We start from the raw sequence: 19,545 nt of genomic DNA on the forward strand, positions 1-19,545 counted from the left end.
AAGTGTAAAACTCTTAATATCTGGCAACAATTGTTTTACACATTCTTGACAATCTTGGTGTTTTCCATTATGTTCAGGAGATTTTTCTATTTTGAACTTTGAGGTAGAGGAGGAAGATGGAGGAGTTGATACACAGAACTGACAATCATCCAATCTAGAGGATAGAGATCTTCTAGGTGTTATCTTTGGTTGTACTGGATAGACTGGAGGAAGCACAACTTTATTTCTAGCCATTCTATATGCAGAGTTATCCAATGTAGACTTAGATCTAGTCAAACTAGGACTTGTAAACTTGAGTCCTAAAGATCCATCATAATGTTTTATTAGAGATAACTGTTGAGGTTCTTTTACAGCTTTCAGCTGAGGGTACTTCTGAGATAGAGGGATGTATGTACTATTCCACTCCTCTGAAAGTATACATTCCGAGAATCCCACTTGAAGAGGAACCGTGTTTCCAGGTCCAACTATCACACCTTCTTTCAATGCTCTTTTGTTAAGTTTTGGATTTAAAGGTGGCATGGTAGTAGACACAAATCTCAGGCAAACTGAAGAATGTAACTGAGCAATTAATGATTGTGGGGCTACATCAAAACCATTGATCTGGATGTATGCGTTTAGGAAATCATTGATATATGGATCATTCAAAGCAACTTGGTATCTAGGAATGACTGAAGACCAAACAGGGCCATTGTTTAAAGGGCTTTGGAAACCACCTAACAAGGCATCATGAAAATCATTCATCCTGGAATCCAAAACACAAGTAAGGCAGGAAGTATTTAACCCTGGCCTAACAAGAGGGTTTATCCTGAACTGGATCATTCCAATGTGTATATATTTATATCCATGTTCAATTCCCCATTCAATATCTTCTTTATTAATCAAAGGAATTTGATAAACTTTTTGTCTAGTAGAAATAGGAATGTTCGTGGAAGTAAATCTAAACAACTGTGCAGCTTTAAACTGAAACACTGGAAGGCTATATAACTTATTAACTTCGATCTCTGGCAGTGTCCAATTTGGCTGTGGTTCGAATTCTTGAACAAGCACTTTTTCATCATATAGTTTCTCTTCACTAGATTTATTCAAATATTTGTTCAAAAAAGACCATCTCTTTTGTCTAGCTAATTTTCTATCTTCGGGTTTTTCATAAATGAATTCATATCCATTCATATTACCAGCCATTTGAAAATATAAGTATGCACCTGGTCAAACGCTATAAGCTTTTGCGCTCTCGGATGACAAACACGGCTGTCCTTCGCCTCAACGTCTTCGACAGAAGCCTTACCACCAACTTATAACTCCAACACAGATACACAAACTCTTATACAATCAAAATGGGAGAACCAGATAAGAAAAATAGCTCCAGGACAAAGAACCAGATGGCTCTGATACCAAATCTGGAAGAAGAAATCAGAGAAAACAACACAGGAATAAGAACACAATATTAGAACTTCCACAAGACTCACAGATATTAATTTTTTGACGCTGAATATGTCCTTGCTCAATGTGTAGACCTAAGTAGTCAATTCTGACTTTTCCAATCTGAAATTTTTCTTGTGTGTCTGAGAGGACCAATCCATGCTTGTATACCAGATTATAGAACTTTTCTAAATGAATCTTATGAGTATTAACATCTCTGCTATACACAAGAAGGTCATCAATATATACAATTATATACTCTTCCTGCCCGAAAATATCTTCCATGCGTTTCTGAAATTCTGATGGGGCATTTTTTAACCCGAATGGCATAACTGTCCACTGATATTGACCATGTGGGATTGTAAAGGCTGTTTTAAATCTATCTTCTTGGAGAATGCCAATTTGCCAAAATCCACTCTTAAGATCAAACTTACTAAATACATTTGCATTTGATATTTTAGCAAGTAAGAGTTCTTTGTTTGGAAGAGGATACCTTATTGGCATGAGTGCTTCATTTAAAGCTTTGTAGTTGATGACTAGCCTTTTCTTCCCTCTTTTCTGCTCACTGTGCTTGTTGACATAAAATGTTGGACATGCCCACGGACTTTTGCATGGTTCAATAAGCTTCTGTTCTAAAAGTTGAGTAATCTCCTGCTTGCACAATTCTTGCTCTTTAGGACTCATATAATTAGCGCTTGCTTTTTGGGGACAAGGTACATATCCTTCTTTATAAGGCAAGGCTACGAAATATTTCTCTCTGGTCCAAAATGCATCTGGCCTGTTAGCTGTACAATCATTTCTAAGTTTTTCAAAAATACCTTGGAGGATTTTCTGACCATGTAGATCTGCATTCTTAATTATCTTTTGGATCTTTGAAAGATCTTGCAGACTATTTTGGAGATGATCTTCTTCATTGGGCTGAACATTAACTTGATAGTCACTTTTAGCTGGGAGTGTAACTGGACCTTCACAAGTAGTCAGAACAACTGAATCTTTTGCAAATGTTACTGGGAGAAATCTTTTGAGGAAATCTTGACCCAATAAAACATCAGAACCTGTATCATAACTATACAAGGTAACATATGCAGGAACATCACCTAAATATATCGGAAAATCAGGAGCTATATGATTTATCTCCATTAGCTCTTTATTAACAGCTCTAAAAGCAATCTTTGTGGGCTGCCAATAATATGCAGGAATAGCTCCATACTTACAACAACTGCTCATAGCGCCTGAGTCTATCTGAGCATCAAGAGTGTATTCCTTTATTTTTGGCAACTTAATCTTTATAGGAATAACCACTCTATCATCAATGCCTAAAATATTTACCAAATCAACATCCTTTGATTTCATAGGCATTTCTTCCTTTGAAACTTCTTTCAGCAATAGTTTTGCCAATTTAGAATTGTGATCATCATATTCAGCAAGTAAATATTGCAATCTGGAAGATAACTGAATCATTTCATTTCTGGTATGCTGTATTGATGATTCTATTTTTCCAATCTCTTTTTTGAGAGTACTGATTTCTTCCATACCTGAATCATAAATATCTTCTTTGATCTTCAGAGGCTGGAACATTGAATCAAACTCTTTCTAGATAAATTCTTCATTCTTAAAAACATCTTTATTTCTGGTTGAAGGCAACTGTTTTTCTAAGCCTTCAAGTTTTTCTGTCAATCTTCTTTTCACTGTCAGCTGAGTGGGATCCAGCTGTGACAGCTGAGTTTTTACCTTTTCTATTTGTGCCTGCAATGTATCTGAAGAACTGAAATGAAACATCTTAATATCAGGAATGAATGTTTCATCAGAATCAGAAGAGTCAGAATTTAAACTTATCCTCCTGATATCAGGTAAATCATCATCTGAAGAATCTGAGCTGCTGGATATTTCAAAGTATTCTCCATCAGAATGGGATATGAGATCCCAATCTTGGGGATTGTGGATATTGGAGAATATATCCATGACCTTTACCTGTTTTTTGTTCTTCTTCTCTTTGCAGTTATTAGCAAAATGTCCTTCTTTTCCACAGATAAAGCAAGTAACTTTCTTAGAAGGTTTTGCTCTTTTCCTGAATACCATCCTTCTGCGCTTAGAATTGTACTTTGGATAATAACCTTTTCTCTTGTAAGTAGATTTATCTGACTTACAAAAGCAATGTTTCTTAGCAACTTTTCTTTTCATCTTACTGTGACATCCAAAATCATATGTTTCTGCAAAATTGTTACATAACTTTGTGCTGAAATGCATTTGTTTCTTGAAATTTTTCTTTGCCTTTTTTGCAGCACATTCCTTTTGTAATAGTAACAATCAACTGATGTAGAGCAGCAAAAGATATATTTTCAATCTGAATTTTATTAATTGAAAATAATGATCAATCAAATCCGAAATCTTTCTTGGCATGGATGCAATATAGTATCGTAAATATGCAACGTTATGAGGATCAGATGCTTGGTATAGCAACTTTTGCATCACACAGTAATAATCATGCAAATGATCTATATTGCATAACCTCTGAGACAAAAATAGTTGAGAATGATGGGCAGAATCTTCAGGAACAACACCTACAAATTCATGTGCTAAGGCATCAAATAATGCTTTTAATGGATCATCAATATATTCAATTATCTGATTTTTGTCTGTTTCTGAGAACTTTTCCCACCATTATTTCAAAATTCCAGTGAAAGACCAAACAATTTGAGTAACTAAGTCTGACCAGTCTGCCTTTGTTTCTGCTTTTCTTTGAAGTGCCCATGCATGCAAGTTATGAAGAGTAGTAATAACTTCATCATGTGGTAAACAATCAATATTTACCAATAAAGTATTACCATATCCTTTTGTACTAGGATTATCAAATCTGATATTAACCGACTGCAAATTTTCTCTGTATCTTGAAAATGGACTAGTTGCTGCTGCTTCATGTGCAGATGTATCATTAGGTTTTTTACTTCCTTTATTTTGGAAGAAAAATGGTTCAGTCCTTTCTCTTTTTGAACTAGATTCCCCTTGGGTCTGTTCTCCTGGTGTCTTGCAAGTAACCCCTGACATGGCCAATAAAGTATTACCATATCCTTTTGTACTAGGATTATCAAATCTGATATTAACCGACTGCAAATTTTCTCTGTATCTTGAAAATGGACTAGTTGCTGCTGCTTCATGTGCAGATGTATCATTAGGATTTTTACTTCCTTTATTTTGGAAGAAAAAGGGTTCAGTCCTTTCTCTTTTTGAACTAGATTCCCCTTGGGTCTGTTCTCCTGGTGTCTTGGAAGTAACACCCGACATGGCGAAAATTTGGGGAGTAGATGGTTGGCCATTTTCTATCAAAGAATGGCCAACCATCTACTCCCCAAATTTTCGCCATGTCGGGTGTTACTTCCAAGACACCAGGAGAACAGACCCAAGGGGAATCTAGTTCAAAAAGAGAAAGGACTGAACCCTTTTTCTTCCAAAATAAAGGAAGTAAAAATCCTAATGATACATCTGCACATGAAGCAGCAGCAACTAGTCCATTTTCAAGATACAGAGAAAATTTGCAGTCGGTTAATATCAGATTTGATAATCCTAGTACAAAAGGATATGGTAATACTTTATTGGTAAATATTGATTGTCAGAATTGGGTGGATCAGTTAATTCCTTCTCAGTGATTGGGTTGCAGTGCAACAATTAGCAGTGGCAATGCTATGGGCAGCATGATGGAACGTGAGGAGAAGGGGATGCAGTGCAGATGCATTATTGGGTATATGGACCAGCAACAACATAGATGCAGAGGGAGCTACCGTACAGATGCAGCAGTGGCAGTGGCAGGGCCATGGGCAGCAGTACAGGATGCAACAGTGCAGAGGATGTTGCGCAGAGAGGCCTAGCATCAGCACAGGGACTGATGCTGGATGATCAGGGTGATACTCAGTGAGGAGTATTACTAGAGCACAATCCTCACTAAGAGGGAGTGCTGATTTGGGGTAGCATCTGATGTGCTCTAGCCATAAAAATTGGTGGAGAGGCTAAAGCACATGAGATCTCCAAGTCCCAGAAATGGTTTGGGTAGTTTCTAACCAGCTTGGTAGATATTAAAATAATTAATGTTTTTAATGGAGTTCCTAAGTCTAAACTTAGGAAAAATAAAATATTAATGGGTATTAATATAAAATTGGGTTAGAAGGGTCCAAAAGTCATGGATCAAGCCAAATCTAATCTTAGCCATTGATTAGAGATTTAATCTCGGTCGTTGATGGACCAATGAGAAAAGTATAAGAGGAGGCTTGAGGGTCAGTTGGAAAACACACCAAGTTGATCAAGAATTCGATTTTCTGGGGCAGGGTTTGCTGAGGAAATCAAGTGAGTGATCTAAGTTGCAGCTGAGGGGCAGTGAATACATAGTAGAGAGGCAGAGTTAGTACCAGGAGGATCAGTGCAGAGCCGGGAGAGGTTGACGTAGAGCTAGCCAGGAGCTGCGCAGAGCCAGAGAGGCCAGCGTGTGAGACACAGAGGGTCTAGGGGTTGACACAGAGGCCAGAGAGGCTGACGCAGGGCCTAGAGGCAGCGCTGGAGGATTTCGTGGGACAGACTATGAGCTGGAGAGTCGAATAGGGTGATGCAGTCCCTATCAGAGTGACGCAAAGCAACAGAAGCTACATTGTTGCTGTGGGATCGTTCATCCAGTGATTTAGTCGGAATATCTGTCTCCAGCTAAGAGGTACTACTGTCAAGGGCATTCTAGGTTGGGTGAGTCATTTCTGGCACCCAGGTTGTATTTTGAAACTGCATAATAATAAAACTTAAAACCCTCTGAATAGCTGCACCGATTTTCCCGCATTGGGTTTTTCCAGAGACATTAGTCTAAAAACAATGGTGTCACTTGTGTACTTGTTTACTTTCGGCTGATGATCTGTATGTGTTGATACCATACTTGTATTTATTTTCAGTATTTACATGTTAATAACTTGTTAAGTAATTGAACAAGTAGGAAGAAATAAATCAGATAGTACAGGAAGAATTTCTAACAGGTTAAATATAGAAATTCCAACAGAAGGAGGTGCTGGAGACTGTTATGGTCTGTTTAAATGGAGAACTTATTTCCCAAAATATATTGTTTCCACTTAGCCAGTGCGTGCATAATAGCGAGTATTTCCTTGTTGTATGTGGACTTAAGATGTTCTCTTTTATTGAGATTCCTGCTTTCAAAAGCTATTGGATGCCCTTCTTGCATTAACACTGCACCTATACCAGATCCGAAAGCATCACACTCAATGATAAATGGTTTAGAGAAGTCTGGAGTTTCCAATACCAGGGCATTAGACATAACTTCCTTCAGTTCTTCAAAACACCTTCCAGATTCCTCATTCCATTAAAATGAATTCTTATTTAAAAGGTTTGTTAGAGGTGCAGTTATGTGTGCATAGTTTTTAATAAATCTTCGGTAGTATCCAGTCAATCCTAAGAACCCTCCTAGCTTGGATATATTACCTGGTTTGGTCCATTCCTTTATAACTTTGATTTTATTAGGGTCCACTTTTACTCTTTCATGGGATATTATGTGTCTGAGATATTCTACTTCTTCCTTCCCAAAGGTGCATTTGGATTTCTTGGCGTAGAACTGATGCTCTTTCAGTAGTGTAAGAACTTTATCCAAATGTTGTAGGTGCTCCTTCCAAGTTTTACTGTAAATTAAAATATCATCAAAGAATACTAATACAAACTTCCTAAGATATGGACGAAATAACTCGTTCATAGTGGCTTGGAATGTTGTTGGTGCATTGGTTAACCCAAAGGGCATTACTTTAAATTCGTACTGACCTTTGTGTGTTCAGAATGCAGTTTTTGATATGTCTTCCAACCTGATTCTGATTTGGTAATAGCCTGACCTTAAGTCCAATTTTGAGAAGTATTTTGCACCATGTAGTTCATCCAACATTTCGTCAATAAAGGGAATTGGGAATTTGTTTTTAATCATTATTTTGTTTAATCCTCTATAATCAATGCATAGCTTGAATGATCCATCCTTCTTCCTTACCAATACCACTGGAGCAGCATATGGACTCTTACTTTTCGAGATGATCCCACATTTTAAAAGGTCTTGGATTAATCTCTCAATTTCAGTATTTTGGTGATGTGGATATCGATACAGCTTGATGTTGACGAGGTCTGATCCTGCTTTGACTTCTATTGTATGCTCGATTTCCCTGTTAGGAGGCATTTTCATGGGTAGGTCTTGGAATACTTTTTCATGCTTCTGAATTAGCTCTTGTACTTCCGGTGACTCTTCGCTGATCATGTTTGCAGATAACATTTCTAATTGGTGACATTGTACTACATACGCTGGTGCTTCTTTTCGAATCATCTTCATCATTTGGGATGATGACACGATTTGATTCTCTAGTGCTTGGAATCCGTATAACTTGTACCTTTGCCCTTCCTAGTTAAGACTTATAACCTCTCTTGATGGTTGGCTAATTTGAAAATGAGATCTTAGATTACTTTTAAGGTACTACAGACTCATGTGCATGGATTTGCCTACATTACTTAGTGCAACGGATCGATAAGATTGCAAATAATGCAGACAATGAGCAATAAAGAAGCATAATAAACAAACACACATAAACACAACAATTTTAATATGGAGTTCACCCAAAACTCTTGGGCTACATCTCCTGGTCTAGCCTTCAGTGGTGGCCTCTCTATTATGTCTTCAAAAGTAGAGTTTTACAAAGTGTGAGCTCAAATTGAGTCTCAACACAACAGATGCAAACAACAGGAGTTTTGCTTGAATCCCTCGATCCTCTCTGAGTACACAGACTCTTTCTTTCACTCTCTGTCTCTGTTTTCTCTCTGTCTCAGTGTTGCTCCCTCTAACTCTATCAGTCTGTGGCTTTAAAGCCAATCGGCGTTGTCTGTTCATTTCCTCTTCTCGGGCTTTCTGGCTCTCGGTCTCTGTTCACTCGAATCCCCCTTCTGAGCGTTAGCAATCATGGCATAATGCCTTTAGGGGAGGTGGCCACCTATTCTGCAACGGAAGGGACCATTGGGCCTTTGAAATCCTCGAAATAGCCATTCTCTGTTTACACAGAGAAATACATTCAAACATGGGGAAAATCTGCTAAAACACAGTTCATCGAAGTTCAAATATTCATAAATCCGCTTTATACTTCTATTGGGTCCGCCTTTAATCGCTTATCGCACGTTGCAAGTGCCCGTTCCATGGTTTCCCTTTGTATTTATAAAAATAAATTAAAACATTGAAAATCCCGACAATATGGCTTTATCGGACTTGAAACAATTATGAAGTGGCATTTACAAACTCTTTCGGGTCCGGTTTCATCACATCGGCGCTTCCCTTCGTATTTCGTTTATTAAACAAAATATGCGAAAATACATAGAAAACAATCGTTTGATGGATCTCAAAATACATCAACTATCGCCTATAGCCTCATTGGGTTCGGCTATCGCATCGCATATATATATATATATATATATATATATATATATATATATATATATATGTGTGTGTCCCTGCTCCGTTGTACTGCTCCGACGCGATATTGCGATACGACTTGTCCCAATCGCATATTGCATAAGCCCCAGGCCATTTGGTAAGCGCTCCTCTGTGTTTGCCGATTGCGATATCGCGCATTAACCCGGGTCGTCGATCTACGCGCTTGATCGACAGCCCTCGTTGACCCGCGCTAATCGCGATCGCAACTGTCATATGGTTGTTGTCGATAGCCTCCGCTTGTCACCGCCGATTGCGATGTGCCGATCGGATCTGAACCGCTGATCAGCCAGATCCGACGGCTCCTGTGCATCGCTGCCGATAACTTGTTGTTCCACTGTTTCTTACTGTTTTTGCCTCCCGATAGTGTTATCCGCCATTTCTAAGAGTTCTCCTTTTGCGATTGTTTTGATATTTAGGAGACTTTGAAGACTTAGAGGGTTATCTAGGATCCATTTTGGATCACGCATCCCCATTGAAAAAGCTTTTGGACCACCAAAAGTTGGTTTTCAAGCATCGATCAAGTGAGGATATAGCTTCCTCACTTGTCCAATTTCCATCCATCGTGCACTGCTTGGTTTTGAACCTTTGAGTCCAATTCTAAGGTACTCAATATCCCCTCTGCGCATAGTTCTCACCTTCCTGTCCAGAACTGTATCTTCCTGCAACTCATTGAGATATTCAGGCAACAGATCATCAATAGAAGGCAACTGACTTTGCTCTTCGGGATCTTCAATTAATGAAGGTTCAAACAGTCTCAAATTTTCTGCATTAACCACTGAATAGATGTGCATGTAAGCTGGCAAATCAAGGCAAAAAGCGTTCTCACCAATTTTCTCAAGTATCTTGAAAGGCCCATACCTTATTGGCTTCAGCTTCTTTCCTTCACCTTGCATTCTGTCTTTGTTGATGTACAACCAGACTTGATCACCAACTTGGAAGCTATGCTCAATTCGATGCTTATCATGCCTTGCCTTATACTTGGCCTGGCTCTTTTCCAGTTGTTCCTGCACTGCCTAGTGAATTTCTTGGATCTGTTCAATGAACTTGGTTGCTTTGTCCACATCACTGTGTTCATCAATTACTATGTCTTTTTCAAAGACAAAATCCAAGGGAGACCTTGGTGTAAAGCCAAAACAAGTCTCAAATGGAGATCTCTGTGTAGAAGAATGCTTGGCACGGTTGTAAGCATGTTGCACATAACATAAATGTTCATCCCAAAGCTTGGGATGCTTGCTGCAGTAGCCCCTGAGCAACTGGATCACTGTCCTGTTAACCACCTCTGTTTGGCCATCTGTTTGTGGATGAAAGGCTGTGCTCTTCTTCAGTCTGGTGTCCATCAATTACCACAGACTTGACCAAAACTTCTCAACAAATCAGGAATCTCGATCAGATACAATGGAAGTGGGTAACCCAAAATGAACCCAGACACGCTGAAAGAACAACTTCGTTGTTTGTTCAGCTGTAATTTGCTTGTTACAAGGTATTAAAATACACATTTTGCTGAACATGTCCACAATAACATATTAATAGTCATGACCTTTTCTAGATTTTGGCAATCCCCCAACAAAGTCCATGGAAACACTTTCCCAAGGATGAGAAGGAACTGGTAGTGGAGTGTACAAGCCTAATTTTCTATTGTTGGGCTTGCTTTTAGCACACATGGTACACCCTTTTATATATCTAGAAACTGTTTCATGCATTTTTGGCCAATAGCAGAATCTTTGTAGCTGTGCAACTGTTTTACTTACACCAAAATGACCTGATATCAGAGAAGTATGTGCTTCCCGAATTATGTTAACTCTTTCAATTTGTGGAATGCATAACTTTCCCAAATGATACAAGAGTTAGTCCTTAACATAATAATCCAATTCTTCTACTTGTTTGCCATGACTTAAAGTTGCATATACATCTTTAAAATCTATATCTTGAGCATATTGTTCAATGTAGCTTTCATGCATTACTGAGTTATGCTTAAGTATAGTAGATGCATTTATGATTGGTCTAGACAACATATCTACAACTTTATTGTGTACGCCTTTCTTATATCTGATGACAAGATGAAACTGCTGTAGAAAACCCATCCACCTATAGTGTCTTGATTGCTGCAATTTAGTTTGTGAGTGCAAATACTGAAGTGGTTGATGATCAGTATGGATGATTGTTTCTTTGCCCATTAAGTAATGTTTCCACTTTTTCACACTCTGTACTAATGCATACAGTTCTTTATCATATGTGAGATAATTAACTACTACAGAATTAAATGTCTTGGAATGATAGCATATGGGTTTATCATGTTGCATCAACACTGCTCCCATGGCATAGTCACTGGCATCTGTTTCACTCTCAAATGGTCGTTGAAGATCTGGCAATGCTAGTAATAGTGCTGTACTAATTTTTCTTTCAAGGTGTCGAAGGCTTTTTGTTGTTTGCCTCCCCACTAAAACACCTTGTTTAATTCTATTAAAGCATGTAAGGGAGCTGCAATCAAGGAAAAGTTAGCAATAAACTTTCTCCAGTATTGTGCTGCTCCTAGGAAGCTCCTAACTTCTGTAGCAGATTTGGGTTTAGGCTAGTTCACAATGACTTCAACCGAAGCTCCTAACTTCTGTAGTAGATTTGGGTTTAGGCCAGTTCATAACGACTTCAACCTTAGAGGGATCTACCTTCAATTCACCACCCCCTACAATATGACCCAAATAATTTAAAGATATTTTTCCAAATTCACATTTCGATAACTTAACATAGAGATTTTCTCTTTTTAAAACATATAGAGTATGTTTTACATGCTTCAAATGTTCTTCCCATGTTTCACTGAAAACAAGAATGTCATCGAAATATACAATTACAAAATCATCAATAAAAGGCCTAAGTACATCATTCATAACTCTCATGAAAGTGGTGGGAGCATTAGTTAAGCCAAAAGGCATAACCAGCCATTCATACAGCCTTTGCTTTGTTTTGAAAGCAGTCTTCCATGCATCTTGTTCTGCTACTCTGACCTGATGATAGCCACTACGCAAGTCCAACTTGGAAAAGTAGACTGCTTCTTTCAGCTGATCCAATAGATCATCAATGCGAGGAAGGGGATAACGATTCTTGATCGTTATTTTATTCAGTGCTTTGTAATCAATGCACATCCTCCATGAACCATCTTTCTTTCTCACCAACACGATTGGAGATCCGCATGGTGATGTGCTTGGTCTTATGAACCCTTTGTCGAGCAGCTCCTGTACTTGCTTCTTGATCTCTGCATTCTCTAAAGCAGATAACCTGTACATTCCGATGTTAGGCAATGGAGCATCTTGTTGCAAATGAATATCATGTACAATTTCCCTTTTGGGTGGCAGACCTTTAGGTTCTTGAAATAGGATATCATATTCTGAAACAAATTTTTCTAAATCAGCTTTCTGTTTAGCATCACAGCCCTCAAATACATTGGTTTTATCAGGGTTCTTTTCCTTTACAACCATTAGTAAAAATTGCTTGCATGAATTTACAATTCTTTTCATCTGCCCTAAGTTTATGAGAGTAATTACTTTTGAGTTTATGAGCTCTCACAATATATTATATTCCATCTTTGGTGAGTTAATACTTATTTTCAGCTCTATAGAAAATGGCTTTTCTATCATACAAGTAAGGACTTCCTAAAACAGTACCACATATATCCAAGGGAATTATATCTAACTCAACCTCATCTACAAATGCTGACCCAATAGAAAACCTAAGTTTACATTGTCTAGTCACTTGTAGCTTTGCTTTATCACATACCCAACCTAATGGATATGGCTTCTTGTGAGGTGTGGTTAGTAATCCCAACTTCTTTACAATTGCTTCAGAAATCAAGTTTACTTGTGATCCACTATCAAATAAAGTATCAATCTTTTGATGCTTGGAAATAACTCTAATATGAAAAAGCTCATGTCTTTTCCTCTCATTTTCTTCATTATCAATAGTTTGTGCAGAATTACTAGTAGATGCTTCAGAATTTTTACCTTTTATACCTGTGGCTGTGACTGTTGTTTCATCACCTAAGTCTGACCCCAAATCTTTCTGAATAGCAGCAGCAGTCTTCTTCTTCTTGCCATCGAACTTCTTGGGTTTCAACTCCGGATGCAAAGACCAGCAATGTTCATCATCATGTCCATCCTTCTTGCAGTGAGTGCATGAAGGTTTGCCTTTCTGTACAACGTTTGTCTTCCTCTCTTTCCATTTCTGCTTCTTCTTTTCCTTGTTCTTGCTTGCAGTGGGTTTTGATGATCCCCCAATCTCTTGGTTCACATTCTTGCCTCTAGCCTCTAGATGTGTAGCCTGAACGGATACCTCATCTATGCTAGTGGGGTTAAACATGAGAATGGTGCGCCTCAAATAGCTATGCAGACCACCTATATACTTCAACAAAGTTTCAGGTGAGTCTAGAGAAATGCCTAGAATTAAGGCTCCTTTTCTAAATTCCTGGGTATAGCTTTGTACACTTTGCCCCTTTAATTGGCGAAGAGTTTGCCAACTCATCATTGCTTGCTGCATATAAGCTAGTGGATAGAATTGTTTTTTAATGGCAGAAACAAATTCACTCCAGGTAGAAATAATTTTACCATGTTTCTTCAAATCAGCTTGTGTCCTGCCTTCCCACCACACTAGGGCAGTTCCTCCAAGGCGAAGACTGACCAACTGAATCTTTCTCCTTTCTGAATCGATGTTTTGCACCCTGCAATATACATCAATCTGTCTAATCCAGTTATCTAGCTTTTCTGCATTTAATTCCCCATCATAAATTGGCAAATCAAATTTTACATCTAATTTAATCACAGAAGTCTTCTTCTTTTTCTTCCCATCAAGGCTAGGAGATGAGGATGATGGAGGAGATGGTGGAGGAGATGATGGAGGAGGCTTTTCCCCTTTCCCTTTTCCCTCTGGGGCATCTAGAGAAGGTTCTTCAGCTCCTTTGTCTTGTTTGGAGGTTGAAGTACTTTCACCTCGACCTTTCTTGAATTCTCGATACATCTCTTCTACCATGGCTCTCATGGTCAAGAAACTGTCCATGAACTGAGATTCTGATTCCATGTGAGTTTCTTCTGCCATTCTCCTTCTAGGATAGACTCTTCCTATTTTTGGGTTGGCCTCAACAAGTTCTCCTTTTCCCAGTTTGAGCTTTGACCTAGTCAGCATTCAACAAAAGTCCAACACAAGCTTGTCTAGCCTTAACAAATCAAAACCAAAAGCTCTGATACCACTTGATTTGAAAATGAGATCTTAGATTACTTTTAAGGTATTACAGACTCATGTACATGGATTTGCCTACATTACTTAGTGCAACGAATCGATAAGATTGCGAATAATGCAGACAATGAGCAGTAAAGAAGCATAATAGACAAACACACATAAACACAACAATTTTAATATGGAGTTCACCCAAAACTCTTGGGCTACGTCTCCTGGTCCAGCCTTTAGTGGTGGCCTCTCTATTATGTCTTCAAGAGCAGAGTTTTACAAAGTGTGAGCTCAAATTGAGTCTCAACACAACAGATGCAAACAACAAGAGTTTTTCTTGAATCCCTTGATCCTCTCTGAGTACACAGGCTCTTTCTTTCACTCTCTGTCTTTGTTTTCTCTTCGTCTCAGTGCTGCTCCCTCTGTCTCTGTCAGCCTGTGGCTTTAAAGCCAATCGGCGCTGTCTGTTCATTTCCTCTTCTCGGGCTTTTTGGCTCCCGGTCTCTGTCTGCTCGAATCCCCCTTCTAAGCGTTAGCAATCATGGCATAACGCCTTCAGGGGAGGTGGCCACCTGTTCTGCAACGAAAAGGACCATCGAGCCTTTGAAATCCCCGAAATAGCCATTCTCTGTTTACACAGAGAAATACATTCAAACACGGGAAAAATCCGCCAAAACATAGTTCATCGGACTTCAAATATTCATAAATCTGCTTTATACTTCTATCTGGTCCACCTTTAATCGCTTATCGCATGTCGCAATTGCCCATTCTGTGGTTTCCCTTTGTATTTATAAAAATACATTAAAACATTGAAAATCCCAACAATATGGCTTTATCGGACTTGAAACAATTATGAAGTGGCGTTTACAAACCCTTTCGGGTCCGGTTTCATCCCATCAGCGCTTCCCTTCATATTTCGTTTATTAAACGAAATACGCGAAAATACATAGAAAACAACTATTTGACGGATCTCAAAATACATCAAATATCGCCTATAGCCTCGTCAGGTCTAGCTATCGCATATCTATATATATCTATATATATATATATATATATATATATATATATATATATATATATAGATATGTAGCCCCGCTCCATTGTACTGCTCCGACGCAATATTGCGATGCGACTTGTCGCAATCGCATATCGCATAAGCCCCGAGCCGTTTGGTAAGTGCTCCTTTGTGTTTGTCGATTGCGATATCGCACGTTAACCCGGGCCGTCAATATGCGTGCTTGATCGATGGTCCTCGTTGACCTGCGCTACTCGCGATCGCAACTATCATATGGTTGCCCCCGATAGCCTCCGCCTGTCACCGCCGATTGGATTTGGACCGTTGATTGGCTAGATCCGACGGCTCCTATGCATATTTGTCAATGACTTGTTTTTCCACTGTTTCTTACTGTTTTTGCCTCCCGATAGTGTTATCGCCATTTCTAAGAGTTCTCCTTTTGCAATTGTTTTGATCTTTAGGAGACTTTGAAGAGTTAGAGGGTTATTTAGGATCCATTTTGGATCATTGGCAGAATAAGTGCCTAGGGTTCGTAGCCATTGGATACCTAAGACCACGTCTACTCCTCCTAATGGTACAATGAAAAACAAGGATTCTAAATTAAAGTCTTGAATCTGTAATTTGACCTTATGGCATTTACCTACCTTTTCAATCTTCTTACCGTCGGCTACCATCACCTTCATGTTAGGCAAGGGGAATGAAAAAATGTTGTCTCTTTGCCATGGTTGCATCTAAAAAATTGTGGGTGCTACCAGAGTCGATGAGAACCACTACGTTGTTCTTCTTTATATGTCCTTTTAATTTTAAAGTCTGGGGTTGTGATATACCTGTCATAGCTGATAGTGACACTTGCGGAATACTTCCGTCATCTAATTTTGGAGAGAATTCTGGGGCATCTTCTATTACTTTTATGTCTGATTTATCACTGTTTGAATCATTAGTTGCTTCACAGTTATATAGGTTCTTTGATTCTTTTCCTTTAGCACACCTAGGTTTAGGGTTGCACTTCGCGCCACAACGTTTGCATTTGCCTTCTTTTATCCTTTGCATTTCCATGTTAGATTTTTCGCCTGCACGAAGATGTGGTGGAACATATCTTATATTATCCATATTCATAGTCTGGGGCATTCTTCGTCTCGAATATACTTTTTGTGGTTTTGACCACAGTATTTGTTCAAATTTCCTTTCAGCAGATTTTGCTTTTTGTCTTGCTACTTCTATTGACGTAATGTCATGAAGCTAAAGTTCTACTCGTAGATGAGTTTTAATTCCAGAGATGTATGATTGAATTAGACAAGATTCTGATAACCCAGGTACTCGTGTCACTAAGGTCTCCCATTCTCGAGTGTATTTATCCACATTCCCTTTTTGTCACAATCTGATGAGTGTTGAAAAGAACTCTTCTTCCTTTACACCTTCGAATCTTATAAAGAATGCATCCTTAAATTTTCTCCAACTAATAGCGAGTGTCGTCTTCTTCCACCACATATACCAATTATATGCTTTCCCTTCCATTTTCATGGAAGCGTGCCTAATCTTTTCGTCATCATTGCCAATATCGTAAATCTCGAAATATTCTTCTACTTTATTCAGTGACGCAACGCTACATTTTTCGTTACCATCGAATTTGAGTAGCTCGATTTTTTCTCTTCTTTGATACGTCGCTAACGATGGAGCAAAAAGAGGGTATTGATTGTTGAATGTATTCCAGAGTTTCTTATTTGAAAAAGTCGCGTTACTATTTCCTTGATGGTGCGTGGATGATTTTTTTGGAGACTCCGTTTTTTCATGAGAATTTGCTGAATTTGTTGAATCTGATGAATTGTGCTGTTGATTACCTCCATCATCTTGGAGTAGTTGTTCTGGTGTAACCTTCGGCCTGTCACACAAAATGATTCATTTCGGATTTGGGATAGTTCTGCCCGAGCTGTTGTTCTATCCGATTTGTCATATTCTGAAGCTTATTGATATCGTCGGAATGTTCAATAACCTTACTCTCGAGATCGACTAATTTTTGGTTGAAATCATCGGAGTGGCTAGTAATCTTATTCTCAAGATCAATCAATATTTTGCTGAAATCGGTCATTTTCATTGACGACATTGAACGGGTTTGTGGGGGTGTATATTTGTCCGCCAGCTTTTAATTTGAACTATTTTTTTAAATAATTAAATTAAATTAATTAATTTAATTATATAACATAGTTTTTTTTATAGTATATAGTATTATTGACTATATACTATATAATTATATAACCTTACGTTCTAATCGGTTCCAAACGGTGCCAACGTGCCACTGTCAATTTCCATCAAAGAAGGCGAGGGAGTTCATTTTCACCGAGAAAGGTAAAAGTTCACCATCAGGTTTAGTGATGTATAAGTAACCCACACCTACTGTCCCATGGATTTTGACAGGGATGAGGTCTTTATCAAGCAAGACAAGGTCACCTACTTGGTAATCTCTCTTTGGTGTTTGGACCCATTTCTTCTTAGGAATGGTCGGCCTAAGGTTGGTTTTTTGATGTGGCAGACCTCTCGAGAAGTAGGAAGCTTGATTGGCTTGGAATGCCCACTAGAAGGATTTTGGTTCACCTTCCTCAAAGCTTTGATCTTAGGGCTACTACACACATGAAATAGGAAGGGGTTGATATCTTCAACATGATCAGGCAATCGAGGTTTCCTATAGAGGGAAAATGAGGCCCCATCAGGGTTAGTTATGGTGACATATGATAATGTCCGACCATCTTTTGCATTTTGTGATATAATTTTCTTTTTGATGTGGCCATGATATGCTTTTATCCTTTTTTTTTTGTTGCATCAACCTCCGAGACAACATTTCTAGACCCAACCCAAACATGTGGACAAGGGTAGGGGGAGTACTAGAGCCTTGTGGATCCAATGGTCATGTGGACCTAGAGAGGGAAGATGATGAAATAAGGCATGTAATGTGCAAAGAGAAGTGAAAAATATGAAACGGAAAAATGGGACCACGCTACCAAAATTGGGGTTTCCCAAGTAATGCCCATCCTGAAGCTATAAGCCAACAGGGAAGATCCCACGGGACTAGGGTTGAGGATTAACCCCAATTTAAGGTGAGGGAGCAAGACTACAGTCAAAACCCTTCCTTCATCCAAGTCACCCAATAAACCATACCCAATGTGTCCAAGGAAAAACAAGCATAAGCACCCGATTTCACAATGAAAGACATACCTTTAGGATTAGATGGCCCACCTTCAAACATATGCTCTCAATAGATGGGCAAGGGGACATATGATGCTTAGGGAGTGGAGATCAATTGACACAATATATTGGCTACACTGGTGGCTGTCAGGGGCTGCTGGCTGAAGAAAAATCTAGGAGAAAATTCCCCTATGTGGTCACCACTAGTGGTGGGTAACACGGCCTAAATTACATCAAGTCAGCCCCACATGTGTGAAAAGGCACCTCCTCAACCACATATAAATATGACTTTGTTGGAGTTCATTTTGGCATCTCATCACACAACAATTCGATCTGAAAATTGCAGAGGTCCATCCACATGTGCAAAGGAGTCAAGGAGACATTTCAGATGAGCGTTGACCAGCTTCTTTCTATCTGTTTGACTTGCATTGACTTGGGCTAGTTTACTTCTACTTCGACCAAACTCTTTGACTGTCTTGGAGGCCAAGCATTTCAGGAAGACTTTGACTCTGTTTAACTGCATATTCATCTCTGTTCTGGGCACATTGACCGCTGGTCAAACCTGTGATTTTGACTAAAGATTTCAGGGATTCATTGACTGAGGTTTGACTGTCTTCCACAGGCCAAAATTCGGCCCTTCTATTGCAGATCAAACTTTGACCAGAACTGACTTTCTCTCTCATCAACTGGTTTTGACTTGGATAAATCAATTTTGTGATAATCACAATTGGGATTAAATCGGCGAGGGTCTGGAAAAAGAAAATTGTAAAAGTCGGTAAAAATCTGCAAAAAATCGACAAAATTAAAAAAATACAAAAAAAAAAAAAAAAATTAAAAATTTAAAAATACAAAAATTACGATTTTTTGGGGAAAAAATTATGATTTTTTCGAAAGAATCGCCTATTTAATCGTTTTAGGGAAGAAATCACGATTTTTGCAACACTGTGATAAATTGAGGTCAGATTTGGAATCTTGTTGGAATAATTTTGATGTACTATTGATGAACAAAATTTCTCTCTCATAAGGAAAGATTGGTTGGGTTTTCCCCTTGTGGGTTTTGCCCTGGCTGTGAGCCTAATTTCTGGTGTCTCTTGTCTCTTGTTTACTGTTCATTGTGATCTCTATTGCTCTATTGATGAAATTGAATGGTTGAAGTTTTTCATGTATAACTGCTTAATGATTGGAATGCTAGAAGAAGTCTAATTGTATCATTGGAAGTAGTTATCAATTTTGAAAA

At 38.6% G+C, this 19,545-nt stretch overlaps 1 protein-coding gene across 1 annotated transcript in view; it reads left to right on the forward strand.

Moving 5' to 3' along the window:
* The window catches only part of LOC149218004 (sulfate transporter 4.1, chloroplastic-like), a 239,296-nt gene that overhangs the window by 128,486 nt on the left and 91,265 nt on the right, over positions 1-19,545 (forward strand). The window lies entirely within an intron of this gene.

The sequence above is a fragment of the Pinus tabuliformis genome, chromosome Q (genome assembly GCF_031772625.1).
Source record: "Pinus tabuliformis cultivar Carrire ecotype Pingquan chromosome Q, CPIR1, whole genome shotgun sequence".
Lineage (NCBI taxonomy): Eukaryota > Viridiplantae > Streptophyta > Pinopsida > Pinales > Pinaceae > Pinus > Pinus tabuliformis.